At 40.8% G+C, this 15,011-nt stretch overlaps 1 protein-coding gene and 1 non-coding gene across 4 annotated transcripts in view; one reads left to right on the top strand and one right to left on the bottom strand.

Annotated features, from left to right (window-relative positions):
• Esyt2 (extended synaptotagmin 2) overlaps positions 1-15,011 on the bottom strand; it is a 76,568-nt gene that overhangs the window by 57,144 nt on the left and 4,413 nt on the right. The window lies entirely within an intron of this gene.
• On the top strand, positions 11,268-11,371 carry LOC143383920 (U6 spliceosomal RNA). The gene has a single exon (XR_013089220.1). It is a non-coding gene; the product is annotated as a U6 spliceosomal RNA (small nuclear RNA).

Below are 15,011 nucleotides of genomic sequence, written 5' to 3'. Positions count from 1 at the left end.
TCTGACATTAATTCTAGGCACATAGTGTCAAAATCAAATTGAATTATAAGATGCCCAGCTATTGTTGGCTGTTGCTTGGTGTGATGGCCTGTACCCAGCCCCCTAGCACCACCATATTTTGGTGATCAAAGGTGAAGTGTTAACCATGAGAACAAAAGAGTGTGATTTTTTTCTCCTATCACTTAAACAAGGCAAAGAAGAGAGAAGATTCTAAGCCACTGGGGATGGAGAGGGGAGGGGAGGAAGCCACAGTGCATCCTGACCATGTAAGGCACAATGTGTGAGGTCAGAATCTGAGGGGACACTCTATAGAGGCCAATCTACCTGGAACTAGCAGAGAACTATGTGCATAAGAACGCAGCCTGCATTGTTAGAATGCACAAAGGATGGGTTTGAACACAGCACTTAATAGTTCTTTTGGATTTTAATTTATAAATGGTTGTTTCAAAGTGCCAAAGAAAATGAGAGAATATATCATATTTGAAGAAAGTAAATCTTAACAAATTTCAAATTTTGTTCACTAGATAAAAAAATCTGCTTGTTGCTAATGCATATTCATGAACATTTGCTTGTTTCACAAAGCAGAATTTAAAGTAGTAAAGACATCATAGAGAAAGACCGGGATGCCAGAATAACAGAAAACATGTTCCCAAATCATATAAGAATGCATGAACATGTATCATTTAGTTTCAAATCTTATCCTCCAACTAAAAAAGTAGAAGTACTCAAATCTCTTTTAAGTTCCAACTGCAAAGCAAGCTTTTATGTTTGTTATTTGTATTACCTCTATGAAGCAGAAGTAGTCATTATAATGTTACTCAAGTTCCTATTTTTGAGTCAACACCACCCAAAAATTTCTTTTCAGATGTTATCTTTAAAAAGAACAAAGATTCCTCAGTAGTGCAAAATAATACAAATAAGAAATAAAATAAAAAGAACAAAAGCCTATTTTAGGTCCTAATAAGCTGTTGATGCTCATTTTACTTAGAAAATTAAACCAAATATACAAAGACAGACTACTTAACTATGCCAGGAACTGAACATCCAGTACCATGCTCAGTGCACACAAGAACCCTTTGATCATCAATGCCTCTATCTAGTAGATGAGCAGCAGATAAGGAGGGATCCGGACTTGGGGGACTCCAAAGTCCTCCCCATTACACCCTGCTGAAGTATTAAGGATGAAATGAACTTACAAACTGGTCAAAAATTTCTAATTTAGTATTTTTTTCCATTTCTGAGCATTAAAATATAATTTGGAATAACATGTAAAGTTGAAGTTAAATAAAGGAATGGCTTTCTTCAAACAATGCTCCCTTGAAGACCAACATTAACAATCAGCACTTTTGCAGGGTTTTTCCACTCAAAAATGCCATACTTCAAGCAGACATGAGCAGTACACCACGACAGCACAGCAGGGGGAGGGCTCTCAAACCCTGTCAGCACCAAGGGGCCAGAGCATGCAGCACAAAGTCATCCTGTCCACTTCTCTTTACAAGAAAGATCTAGGGTCCCTTTAGATAGGTAACATCAGGGAAGCTCCAAGAGATACCAAACTAATTCTACTGTTCCTGAAGCTGTTAGGTGGGTGGTGGCGACTTGGTGGCCACTTAGAACAAAGCAGCCCACACAGGAAAGGAACATCAACGCCTGTCAATCAGCCAGATCTCCTAACTAATGCCTGTCAATCAACAGGACCCCCTGGCCAATCCTGGAGTTTAGCCAACTCCCCTGACCAACTCCAAGGGGGCAAGGGACCCTAAAAACACCTTTTCCTGTCCCAAGCCCTTCCCTTCCTGCTGTAAGCCCCATAAAAGTCCAGTCCGGTCAAGCTTCCAAGTGGTTTCTCCTCAGACCCTTCTGTCCCCTCTGTGGGTCTGATCGAGTTCTGCCCGGGAGTGATGTCTCAATAAAGCCTCATTCAGTGGCCCTTTTAAATCTGCCTCCTTTGGTCGCTGCCCGCCTCGCCTGATCTGACAGAAACATCACTGATTTAATACCTTTAAGTAAAACTTAAAAGATAAAGGGATACATTGATCATTTTAAAATAAAATTTACTAGTTCATGTTCTTCCTTGTTCCAAGGATCTGAGCTTTGCCCCACTCTAAATACCTTTAGACCATATCTTGAAACAAAACAAGCCCCACAAGATTCTTACTTGCAGCAATGTTGCAGAGGAAGAATTTTCTCACCATCTGGGACCACACTGGAGGAGCTAAAGAAGGACCCCAGGCTTCAGGCACAGCACTGCTGATATGCCCTGGGGCAGGGAGGTGGGGAGGCTCTGAAAGACAGGATCGGGAAGTACTGGTCATCTGAACACACCGACCTTCCTATACCACTGTGCAGTTCTACATATGTCTACAAACTGCAAAAACTGAAACAGGGAGTTTTGTTTTCTTGTCTAAGACCAACAGTTTCAAAAACAGGATAGATGAGGCAACATGAACATAACCATAAGTCCTGTGAAAACATTAGATAACCGTTCTCTATTAGTTATATCACAAGAGAAAGTCATTTTGTAGGAGATGGGAGCAATCGATGCTCACAGTGCTGGAAAGCACACTGCAGGTTCACTTAAAAGGCCTGCATTCACAGAATTCAACCCGGACAGACACTAACTAAAGGTCTGTAAATGTTTAAATTGCTTAATACTGTTTAGTCTCCATACAAATTAGTCTTAAAATCTGAATAAATGAGGGAAAGCCTTGCAGAAAGTTAAAATTTCCTACAGAGTGTTGGTTCATAACTCAAAGCAACCAAAAGGCGTCCAAGGTTCCAATGTCATAGAACATCTTCCTGGAGAGCCTAGGATTTAGAAACTAGTGTTACTGAGAGGCCAGCACAGATTCGTGACCTCCCATCTTTTCATATTCAAACTTCTTTACCAATTTCCCAGCCTGACTGTCTCTCCTCAGTCTGCCCCTCTCCATCTTGTTGAGAGCCAAGTCAGTATTCATGGTAAGTAGAAACAGGCACAAGAAATCTTAATGTGAAAGGTATTTTTCCTAAGATACTGGGATTTTTTTCCAAATAGCTGCTTCTGTATAGAAAAAGTATTCAACATTAAAAGGCTATGAAGAAGTGTGTTTCTTTGAAAATATGTGAATCCTGGAACTCATACTGTCAGTGTCTGAATAGCTACTGTCCATGCTAAAAATGAAGTGTATAAAGGAGCTGTTTTACATATTTATAGTCTACATAAAAAGCAGGCAGTTGTTCACATAGTAAATAAAGCAACTGATCTGCCAGAAAACCCATAAGGCCACACTGTTCTTAATGGCTCTGTCAGCTTTATGTGGATGTTGGTCACTGCTCCAGTGTAATCTGACTCACCAAATACAAAGTTGCCTGCCTCCTGACAAGAAACACTTTCAAAATACTCTGCTAGGAGAAATTACCCTAGGAAATGTGAAAAAGCACTAACACACTGATGTCCTTCCCTGAGACCACAGGTAGTGACCACCGTCACTCCCTATTCTCCCACAAATCACAGGAGGTCTACCAGAGTCAGAGTGAACCTGTGACTTTCCTACGTCATTTCAAACTGACAGCTGGAAAAAGGGAGGGCTGCTGACAAAGGAACGCTGGCCGAGCCACGGGGCGAGCCACCGCTTGAGACACTGCTCCTGGCCGACAGAGGAACAGTGGCCGCAGACAGGTCAGCGCCTGGGCACTTCTGTCTACAGTGCTTGCTGAAGAGTGTCTATCTTCAATGATTTGTTCCTATTTGATATATGAATGACCATTATCTGTTCTTGTAGATCAGGAAAGAGTAAAGGAGAAATTTAAAAACTAGGTCAATCCCAGTATACCTTGTATAACAAAGCTATCTAAGCTTTATTTGAAAACCAATTCTTTTTTGTTGTTACTGTTACTGGGGATTGAACCCAGGGGTACTCTATCACTAAGCTATGTACCCAGCCCCTTTTATTTTTAGCTTTTTTGGTACCAGAGATCGAACCCAGGGGCACTTTAAGCACTGAGTTACATCCCCAATCCTTCTTATTTTTATTTTGAAGGATGGTCTCATTCAGTTGCTTAGGGCCTCACTATGTTGCTGAGAGTGGCCTCTAACTTGCAATCCTCTTGCCTCAGCCTCCCAAATAGCTGGAATTACAGGCATGTACCACCACATCTGACCCAATTCTTATTTCTAATTTGCTAAGAGAATGCACATTGAATTTAGTGTTACATCTGACATACACTAAGCATTCATCCATTTATCGTGGAAAGGGGGCTTAAATTTCAATGCATGTATGGAATGGAAGACAGGACTAATATTAAATGCAGAGTCAAAACAGGAATACCTCATAACCCAGAGTCAGGAGCACAGCAAGACAGCTCTTCAAAAACCTGAGAGTTACTTAATGACATTTTCCAAAAAGTTAAAGGATACTCTGACAAAACTCAGGTCCTCAGACACCCTTCTGCCACTGCTAACAGAAAGAAAAGTCAAACGAGCAGTTATTGATAATCTTGATATAAATTGAGGTTTGGGCATGAGTTACATCAATCTCACAAATTAAAATGAGTCCAAGAGGAGGAAGCCTGTGTTCTTTCTCATCTTCTTCATCTAAACGTGTCAGACAATCTGGTTGGTTTTTATCTTATTTCAAATCACAAACTGCTATCAAACACATGCTTGTGTTTTGACTGGAATGGCCTGGGAGGACTGCGGCTAGAGTTCACTGCTCGTCTGCCTCTCTGGAATCAATTTAGATCTGTTCTAACCTGCGTGCACACACACACACACAACACTGAGACTGTGAAGGCAGTTACACAGTGGCAGGAATGTCCAACATCTGTATGGCTTCAGAAATCTCATCAGGCTACAATTTTACTCTAAAGGTTTTGTTCTCAAGAAGTAGGTTCATATTATTTCCTGAGGGATTAATGTCACCCTCTCAGATAGCAAATATCTCAAGAGTTGTGAGAATAAAGTCAGGAATTGGCCTCGCTAAGCCTATTGTTTCCAATATTTTTAATCCTTTCTTTGTATACAAAGAAACAGTAGGTAATCTGACTCAAGGACTTTACACTTTTACACTAGGACTTTTTTTCTGATTATAACCATTTATCTTTTCTGGGTGTTTAATATCAAGATCACAGTACATCTATCCCCATAATGGCTGTTTGCCACACTTGTTATTAACTGTGATGTCAATATGGAAATTTTTAAAAAGCCTACAATTTTGGTATTACATTTATAATCCAGAGAGAATAGCACAGTTTACTCTATCATTTGCTGTTTTCCATGTAAGATACTGAATGACAGGAAACCTCAGGAGGAAAATTACATAATTTTGTATGTCTCCTGATAAAATTCCCGAGTTTCTTCACTTCTTCTTGGAAAGTCTATTAATGTATCCATAATTAGATCATAAGATCATGGTGATAAAAAAAAATAGGTACTTGGTGTTTATCCTGGTTCCGGACACAGAGCTCCCAAGTCCCTTGGAATTTCGGGGTGACAGAAGCTCCTCTTGTTCTAATCAGGAGACTCTTGGTGGGTCTGTGGACAGTCTCAGGAGGGGGCTGCCCACTAGAACCACCAAGGCAGGACCAGAGGTTAGGATGTCCAGCTCTTCCCAACCCTCCAGTGGTCAGCGCTGCACTGCAAACTGAAACCTGCATGGAAACACCTAGGTGACGGGTTCAGGGAACTCCCGAGTGGGTGAACACAGGGGTGATGGGGTGCAGTGTGCCCAGAGAGGGCTAGGAAGTTCCGCACCACACCCCAACACCTGTCCCCATGGGTCTCTTCCACCTGGTGTTCCTGCCTCGTCTTCTTTGTGATAAACTGGGGAGGGTAATAAAGTGCTTCCCTCAGTTCCAGAAATTACCAAACTCGAGGGGGTTGGTGGAACTCTGAATTTGAGGTTGGCTAGGAAGAAGCGTGGGTAGTCTGGGCAACCCATTTGCAGCTGGCTTTGGAAGTGGGGGCAGTCCTGGGGGCCAAGCCCTTCACCTGTGGATCTGACGTAGCCCGGTTGGTGTCGGCCACACCAGCCAGCGTCCACAGAGTAAGTGGAATTGTTTTTGGGTGGAAAAAAACCCCTGCCTGTGGTGTCAGAGGTGTTCTGAGCTCAGAATCATCCCCAAGGATTTTAAAAATTTAATTATAGGGGCTGGGGATGCGGCTCAAGCGGTAGCGCGCTCGCCTGGCATGCGTGCGGCCCGGGTTCAATCCTCAGCACCACATACAAACAAAGATGTTGTGTCTGCCGAAAGCTAAAAAAAAAAAATTCTCTCTCTCTCTCTAAAAATATATATATATATATATATATATATATATATATACATATATATATATATATATAATTATAGAAGTTGTAAAAGCATAGAAAGGCCCTTTATGCCGTCCACCCAGTTTCCTCCAGGGCTTATCTTACACGGCCACACTAACACCATAAAACCAGAGGACGGACATTGGCGCCTGCCCTCCACCACATGGCCCTGTGTCATGGCCATCATAGAGACACAGACCTGCCCCACTGCCCCCCTAGAGCACACTCCCACCATCCCACCCTAGCAACCACTTCGACTCCCTCTCTAAATGCTGGCATTTTAAGAACAGTGTGTAAGTGGCCCACACTGCATGACCCTTGGAGACTGACTTCTTGGCCCACCCAAAGCCTCTGAGATCTGTCAGTTTGCCCCGTTCCTGTCCCCTTTAAATGCCAAGTGGTATTTTGCGGTGTAGTTGTAACACTTTATTTGACCATTTGCCTACTGAAGGGCATCCTGATGGTTTTGTTTTTGACTATTACACATACACAACGCCTACTTATGTAAAGGTTTTTGTGCACATGTATATTTCACTTCTCCAAAAAAATGTCCAGGAGTGTGACTGCTAATGTTAAATACACATTTAACATTAGACATTTTAAGTGTATAACTGAGTGGTATTAAACATATTCTCTGTTGTGTAACTGTTACCGTGATCCATCTGCAGAACTCCCCCTGCCCCATAAAAAAATAAATAGTCCTTTTTACTGTAGTTCATTTATTTTAATCAGATATTTCCCAAAACAATGGAACCAAGTAAGTAACTTCAGAGGCCCAGAAGTAAAAGAGGAACCTTATTCAGAGCTCACAGACCTTTCTCAAGAGGAATTTGTCAAACTCTTAAGTTACCTCTGAATAGCAAAAATAGAGCTTTAGGTACACTTCTTGTACTGAGACACCACAATCAGACTCCGCAATGGGCCGGGGACTCAGGAGCCGGTGCAGATTCGTAACTAGACAGACACAGGTGGCAGAACCTCACTGGGCTGAGGCAGCCTGCTCCCACTCTGCCTTTCAGAGGACAGCCCAGCCTCTCAGAGTTGCAGAACATCCTTCAGAGCAGGAGGGCAGCTGTTCCCACTCACTTCTCTGAGACTGCTGACTTCTCCACAATGCAAATATTCCTGCCACAGCCAATTTCAAGCTGTCAAACAGTCTCACTGAATGCAGAATTGGGAAGAAACGCACAAAATCACGTGAAAGTGGTATTAGTCATTAGGAAAATAGATATCAGAACCACCATGAGATGCCACTTCACTAGAATAGATACATTAAAAAAAAAAGTTGGCAGGGATGTGGAGGAACCAGCACCTGTATATGTTGCTGGTAAGAAAGTAAAACGGTCAGACGTTGTGGGGAACAGTTTGGCGTTCCTCAAAGTGTAAACCCTGGTGTACACCTGAGAATTGGAAAGAGGTGTGCAAACAAAAATGTGGACACCGATTTTTATAGCAGCACCATTCAAATAGCCAGAAGATGGAAGCAGCCCAAATAGCCACCCATGAATGAATGGACAAACTGGTATATCCAGAAAATGGGATATTATTCGTCTTCAAAAGAAATTAATTACTAATTCATGTTTTTGTGATAAGCTTAAAAAATATGCTAAGTGAAATAAGCCAGAAACAAAAGTCACATATTACATGAAATATCCGGAATAGGGAACATCCCAAGAGGCAGAAAGTAGGTGAGTGGCAGGTACTCAACATCTGAAAACAGTAACGTGCCCCACCCTAGTCCTGCTCCTGAAAACTGCCCTTCTTGGCTTCAGCACAGGCAGTCTTCCTGCACTTTCTGCCACTCCTCTCCTCCTTCCTGGCCTCCCACCGCTGTTCCAGGGAGAGTGGGCACCCCTTCCTTCCTCTGGCCATCTGGTATTACTCCACCTCTGTCTTGCCAAACCCCCTTTCTAAAACTTTGCTTCACACACAAAGTCACTCACTCCCTTATTTCTCCTAGTATAAAATCTCAACTGAAGTTATTAAGAAAAGCAACACTTCATATTACCTACTGGATATATTCTAAGATCTTCATATATGTGGAAAAACATACCTAGAAATTGTATTGTCATTTTTGTATCAGATTATAAATCAATTTTTTGGTTTTAAAATCCTAGTACTTATATACTTACATATTTTATATAATCACATGCTAGGCATTTAAGTATTTATAGTAGAATTGAAACAGATCAATAATCTGAATAGGCAATTCACTTCTAATATGTCCATTAATGGGTACGCTATAATTGACAAAGTGGGTGTACAAAGGCCTAGTAAAATGAGTAATTAATAATTCACTGTTTCAACAGCCTGCCTAGGTTAACTGAGCACAAACCATATGCAAAAGCACTATGCTAGATGCTATAGTGGATATAATTATTAAAGATTAAACTAAAAGCTTTAATAAATATATAAACAAAGTTTTGTAAGAGAAGTGAGAGTATCACTCAGATTAATAATTTTAGCAGTTTGATAGTTGGTGTTCCAATGGGAGCTGCATAATTCCAATCCAGAGTGCAAGGTGCTCTCTGACCTGAGACTCACAGCATGAAGCGGGCTGGGCTGGGCTGGGCGGGTTCTTTTCTCACACCAATGATTTACTTCCCACAGATCTATGTTACTCTGGGAAACCTAAATCACATCAATTCCTCAGATGTAAACAGAAGGAAGCAACTCCACATTTAACACAGGCTAAAATTAAACTATATTGCACCTGACCCAGAAATAGGATGTGCGTTTTCAAATCCTATGTTAGTCACTGACCAATACTTACTCACACAAGGAAGGAAAAGAAAATCAGACTAAACTGTAGGATACAAAGCATTCACATATAGTTTCAACTCTTATCCACTGCATCAGGGTGGAAGCTGGATGTGGGGAGGGAGGGATTACCATGTCCTGGGCAGTACTTGTTGGAAGGAAGCAGAAGACAGAAAAACTGGCCCAAAGCAAGGATGCAGGGTCCTTGGAAATATTTTAGGGATATGCAGGCAAAAGGAGAAAAGAAAGTGAAATTGTAAGGCATGCTTTTAAGTGTTAAAATAACAAAGCCTTTTGGTAGATAAATTCTTAGCAACAACACAAAATAAATAAACTGCAGTGAAACAGAAACAAAGAAAAATTCCAAGGTTCAACTGCTCCACTCCAATCCAGCAGGGCAGGAAGGGGGTCAAGAAAACACTGTGGCCGGAAAAGTGACTCAGGCCCAGCACTGAGAGGGCTCAGGGACATCAGGCACAGCAGCCTCAGGTGGCTGCCCAGGGCAACGCCTGTCTACTCACCAGCATCCAGGGTTTCGCCTCCCTCCTCCCATTCCAGCCTTACAATCAGACACCACTTCCTAATGAGGAAGGCAGGTCAACAGGTGTGCCTGACCCAGCCAAGGGCACAGCTAGGCTGGGGGAGCGCCCTCGGAGGGTCTGCCTGAGCTGTGTGGCCTCTGTAGTGTGCTTTCACAATCAGAAACACAGCCAAAAGACACTGATGTTGGCCACAGGGGCAGCTGCATTCACAGAAGGACAAGACCATCCAGCAAGTCTCAGAAATCTCAAAGCAGCCATCACTTTACTGTGCTAAAACCACTACTTCAATTAAGAACATTCCTATTAACAGATTTTAATATCCCACACAGAAGAGGAAAAGCAACCCAATCCTCACTGGAGTAGGAATGCCTTTCCCCTAAAGGTTATTTCCACAAGAAGAGATGTGGATGAACCTATGAAGACTTTTAACATCTTACCATTCAAAAACAAACACTGTCTTCTACAATTAAGACTTTTCTTAAAAATTATCATTCTACTCTAATGATTCAAAATAGTTCACGTAGCCTCTAGATACAGACCCACCAAATAGCTCAATATGAATCTGTAGCTTAAAAACATCAAATTAAATAATATCTCATACTATTTTTATCACTTCTCACCATGTATCTAACAATCTTTTTCTTCTTGGTACCAGGGATTGAACCCAGGTGTGCTTAACCACTGAGCCACACCCCCAGTCCTTTTTATGTTTTATTTAGAGACAGGGTCTAGCTAAGTTGCTGAGGCTGGCTTTGAACTTACGATACTCCTGCCTCAACCTCCTTAGCCACTGGGATTACAGGCGTACGCCACTGTGCCCAGTCATCTAATCTTTTTTTCAATTGTGTCCATCAGAAGTCATTTAAATGAAGGATGATATTTCCATAAAATAAATAATTGCAATAATCACAGTCATTTCTGAATAATGAGATAATGTTCAATGAAGAAAGGAAGACACTAACATACATATACATACACTGTACAAACATGTCAAAGATTAAGGAAATCTACCAACTTGTCACTAGTAGTTATCACTAGCCAGGATTCCAGGCATTCTTCTCACATCAGAAAATCATGTTTTTAAAACCTTTCTAGACACAACATAACGTAATACATATATCACAGTGCGTTCATTAAAAGTAAAGGATCCTCACTATATGATTAAGCAAATTAACAAAAAAAACAAACCCTTCAAGTTCAATTTCCATGACAACTTTACAAATAAAAAGGAAGCATCCTGAACACCACCATGTTAGTTTTTACTCTGGCCACTGGGGTCCTCACTAAAGCTCTTGTGTAGTCACCAGGTGCTGGGCAGGACACAGAAGACAGAGAAGCTGCACTGGTACTTTCACCAGATCACTGCTGTGATCCGCTAAAAAGATACCTCACTGAACCCCAGATTCAGTAGAAATGACCACAAACTGCCCATCAGAAAAATAAGTAAAGGTGGCATGGCACAGAATCAGACCTGAGGGGCTGAGAATGTAGCTCAGCAACACCCTGGGTTTGATCCCCAGCACCGCACAAACAAAAGAAGAAAAAGAAAAGACGATGACCCATATGCACAATTAGATCACCAAACAAATTTTAATTCTCAAGAAACCATTTGTTTTAAAATGGACTGATTTAAAGAGCTGAGCTATTACCTTAGTAAATGCACAAAATGCCCTAAGTGCTTGCTTTTGTAGCACATACACTAAAATTGGAATGATACAGGGATGTGTGTGGCCCTTGTGCAAGGATGACATGCAAATTTGTGAAGGGTTCCATATTTTTCACACACTATATCAATACATGCATACCCATGCTTACAGCAGCATGATTCACAAAAGCCAAACCATGGAACCAGCTTGAGAGTCTGTCAAAGGATGAATGGACAAAGAAAAGATGGTGTATACACACAATGGAGTTTTCCTGAGCCATAAAGAAAAATGAAATTATGTCATCTGCAGGAAAATGGATAGACCTTGAAAACATTATGTTAAGCGAAATAAGCCAAACTCAGAAGGTCAAGTGTGTTTTGTCTCCTATGTAGAAGCTAGAGAGGAAAAAGGCAAAGAAAGGTGTGGGGGAATCTCATGAAAATTCAAAGGAATATCAGCAGAATAGTGCAAATGACCTGGGGAGGGAAAAGGAGAGGGAAAGGGGAAATACTGGGGAAGGATAATTGGCCAAGTTGTTTGTTACATCACGTGCATGAATACTTAATAATAAAATTCCACCATTGTGTATAATTAAAATGCATCAATAAAGAAAATGTTTAAGAAATTTAAAGGTGTCCCAAATAGCACATTCTTTAAAAAATGAACAAACTACTTCACCAACTGAGAGACCTAATAAAGGTTTCTTATGATTTTTCTACCATATTTAGGTATGAGTCCAGAAAATATTAATGTTCTAAACCAGATTTTACTAAACAAATGATTTCCAGTATAATCAATCAGTACAAACTGAAAAATTCCCAATATCTCCATTCATTTATAATTTTCTACCAACAACCATCATGAGTAAGTGTGGTATGGGTATTTTTGACATACTTTCCCTAGATTAAAGAAAAATAACTTATGTATTACTTAAAAAAAAAAGCTGGGGGCAATGATGTACACCTGTAATCCCAGCAGCTCAGGAGCCTGAGGTAGGAGGCAAGTTCAAAGCCAGGTTCAGCAATTCAGTAAGGCCCTAAACAACTTGGTGAGACAGTCTCAAAATAAAAAATAAAAATGGGCTAGGGATGTGGCTTTGAGGTTAAGCACGCCTGGGTTCAATCCCCGGTATTTAAAAAAAAAAAAAAAAAAAGGAAAAGGAAAAGGCAGGGAGTAGAACATCAAAGGATACAAAATTTCAGTTAGTAGGACTACTGCTCAAGAGTTCTATTGTGCAACATAAAAACTATGATTGATAACAATGTTATATATTCTTGATAATGGCTAAGTGATTTTAAAAGCACTCTCAAAAAATAAGTATGTGAGGAAATTCATGTTAATCAATTTAGTCATTTGCAAAGTATACATACTTTTAAAAAATATACAAGAATATGGGCTGGGGTTGAGGCTCATCGGTACAGTGCTCGCCTAGCATGCGCAGGGCCCTGGGTTCGATCCTCAGCACCACATAAAAATAAATGAATGGGTCTGGGGATGTGGCTTGAGCAGTAGTGTGCTCGTCTGGCATGCGTGCAGCCCGGGTTCGATCCTCAGCACCACATACCAACAAAGATGTTGATAAATATTAATAAAATAAAATAAAATAAAATAAATAAATGAATGGAATAAAGGTATTGTGTCCAACTACAACTAAAATTATATATATATATATATATATATATATATATATATATAAAATTTGTTTTAAAAAAATACAAGAGTATGTATAATTTTGTTAATAAAAGTAAAAATAATTTTAAAAAAGGACCCAGATTACCACTGCCCAGTACTGACTTTAAAATTGGGGCTAGGGCTGGGAATATAGCTCAGTTGGTAAAGTGCTTGCCTTGCAGGTACAAGGCTCTGGAATCCCCAGCACCACAAAAAAATAAAATAAAATAAATAAAATAAAATTGGGGTTATATACAGATTTGTTTGTTGCCACCTAATTAACTTTCTAAAATTTACAGCCTTGTCTTCCTCATACTTGTGTCAGGTGCTGAGCACAATGCCTGGGGCACAGCACAGGGTCACAGAAGACTGCCTCAGCGAAAGAGTGCATCTGCAGACACTCATCTTTAAGTTCTCACAGAGTGCTGGCCCAGTGAATGACTGAACCCACAGACACTCATTTTCAATCCATACACATAAATAAGGTTAGTTCCTTAGAATGTGATCTATTCAAGTAAAAATTCACCGAAATAAATAGTTTGCTTTAAAAAGTTGTAGGACTTTTAAAATAGCTAAGAAAAGTAAATGAAGAAATATCAATGATGGGAAAAGACATGAGAAAACATCTGTAAATAAAACAAGTTTAATGGAAATACCATCCATGCAGTAGATGATCAGGGGCACAGTGACTGTTTCCGTAAGAACTATGCCCCACCCAGCTCTAAAGAGCACCAGGTGACTCAGGGTTGAAGGCACAATAAGATCACTGAGCGTTCACTGAGGGCTATCTACTGAAGGAGGAGGGCAGGGTACTTTCAGGACCAAGACGCACAGGAAGGACACAATCCTGCAGAAAACCTCTCCTATGGTGGCTAAAGCAAGAGGAGAACCACATTGCACTACCACTAGTTTTCCTTTTCTGATCTGACAAATGCTTAGATTTAAATACATCACTCTTTCCCTCTCCTGCCATGTCCAGACATTGTGTCCAACAACTTGGGAGTGGTTATACTTAGGTACTAGTCTCTGCTAACTGGGAGAACTGCCCTGGGAGCCCTTTTCCCCTATTTCTAAGAGCCTGGGTGGGGTCCAGTGGGAGCACTTCTCCCCTCTTCCTAAGAGCCTGGGTGGGGTCCAGTGGGAGCACTTTCCTCCTTCTCCCAGAGAGCCTGAGTGGGTTTCAGTGGGAGTATTGCTAGGCCAGCTGCAGCTCAGTTCCACCATCTACTGTGAAGGAGTTATTACTTCCACAGAGTTCCCTTCTGAGAAGACCCAGAAACCCAACTTTGAACTGCCCTCCTGCACACTGCTGCTTTACTGGGCTCTGGAACTTCTGACCCATGGAACATGGCATGATTATTTTGCTGTTCCCCATGAATTCCATACACATATATTAATGCACCACTTACCATTAAACCCTCCCCATCCTTCCTTTGAGCCCCATGACACTCTGGGGCAATCACCACAGGCCTTCTGAGTTTACCACATCTACCCTGAAAACAGTATGGAGTAAACAGGATAACCTCTTATGCTTTGTGAAAACAGTACTCTGCATAGCTAAGCTATAGAATCAACCTAGGTGCCCTTCAAAAGATGAAGGAATAAGGAAAATGTGGTACATAAACACATGGAATATTACTCAGCCATAAGGAAGAATGAAATTATGGAGACTATCATGCCAAGAGAAATAAGTCAATCCCCCAAAGCCAACATTGTCTAAAATGTAAATATCCCTAACTTTAAACTTAAGCTAAAATTGTATAAGTAAAAAACACTTCGCACCGATCGCCTTTTCACTCTTTCCCCCACTTATTTTGGCAGGGCTGGGGATCAAACTCAGAGCCTATGGCACACTAGGCAAGCTCTCTACCCCTTAATTACATTCCCAGCCCCACTCTTAGTTTTAAAAGAAATTCAATGTCTCTATTTCTTAACAGTGCTATCGAGATATATTATTCAAGTCACTCATTTTAATATACAACTTATTAGTTTTTAGTATATTCACAATATCTATTTCAAGAATAAATGCTGTGACCAATGCAGAAATCATGAAAATTCACAGGAAATGCCACAGATTCATTAGGCCAAATGATAACACTAAA

This window comes from Callospermophilus lateralis, chromosome 1 (assembly GCF_048772815.1).
Source record: "Callospermophilus lateralis isolate mCalLat2 chromosome 1, mCalLat2.hap1, whole genome shotgun sequence".
NCBI classification, from domain to species: domain Eukaryota; kingdom Metazoa; phylum Chordata; class Mammalia; order Rodentia; family Sciuridae; genus Callospermophilus; species Callospermophilus lateralis.
The sequence above is the reverse complement of the archived record's forward strand: the minus strand, read 5'-3'. Positions and strand labels throughout refer to the sequence as shown.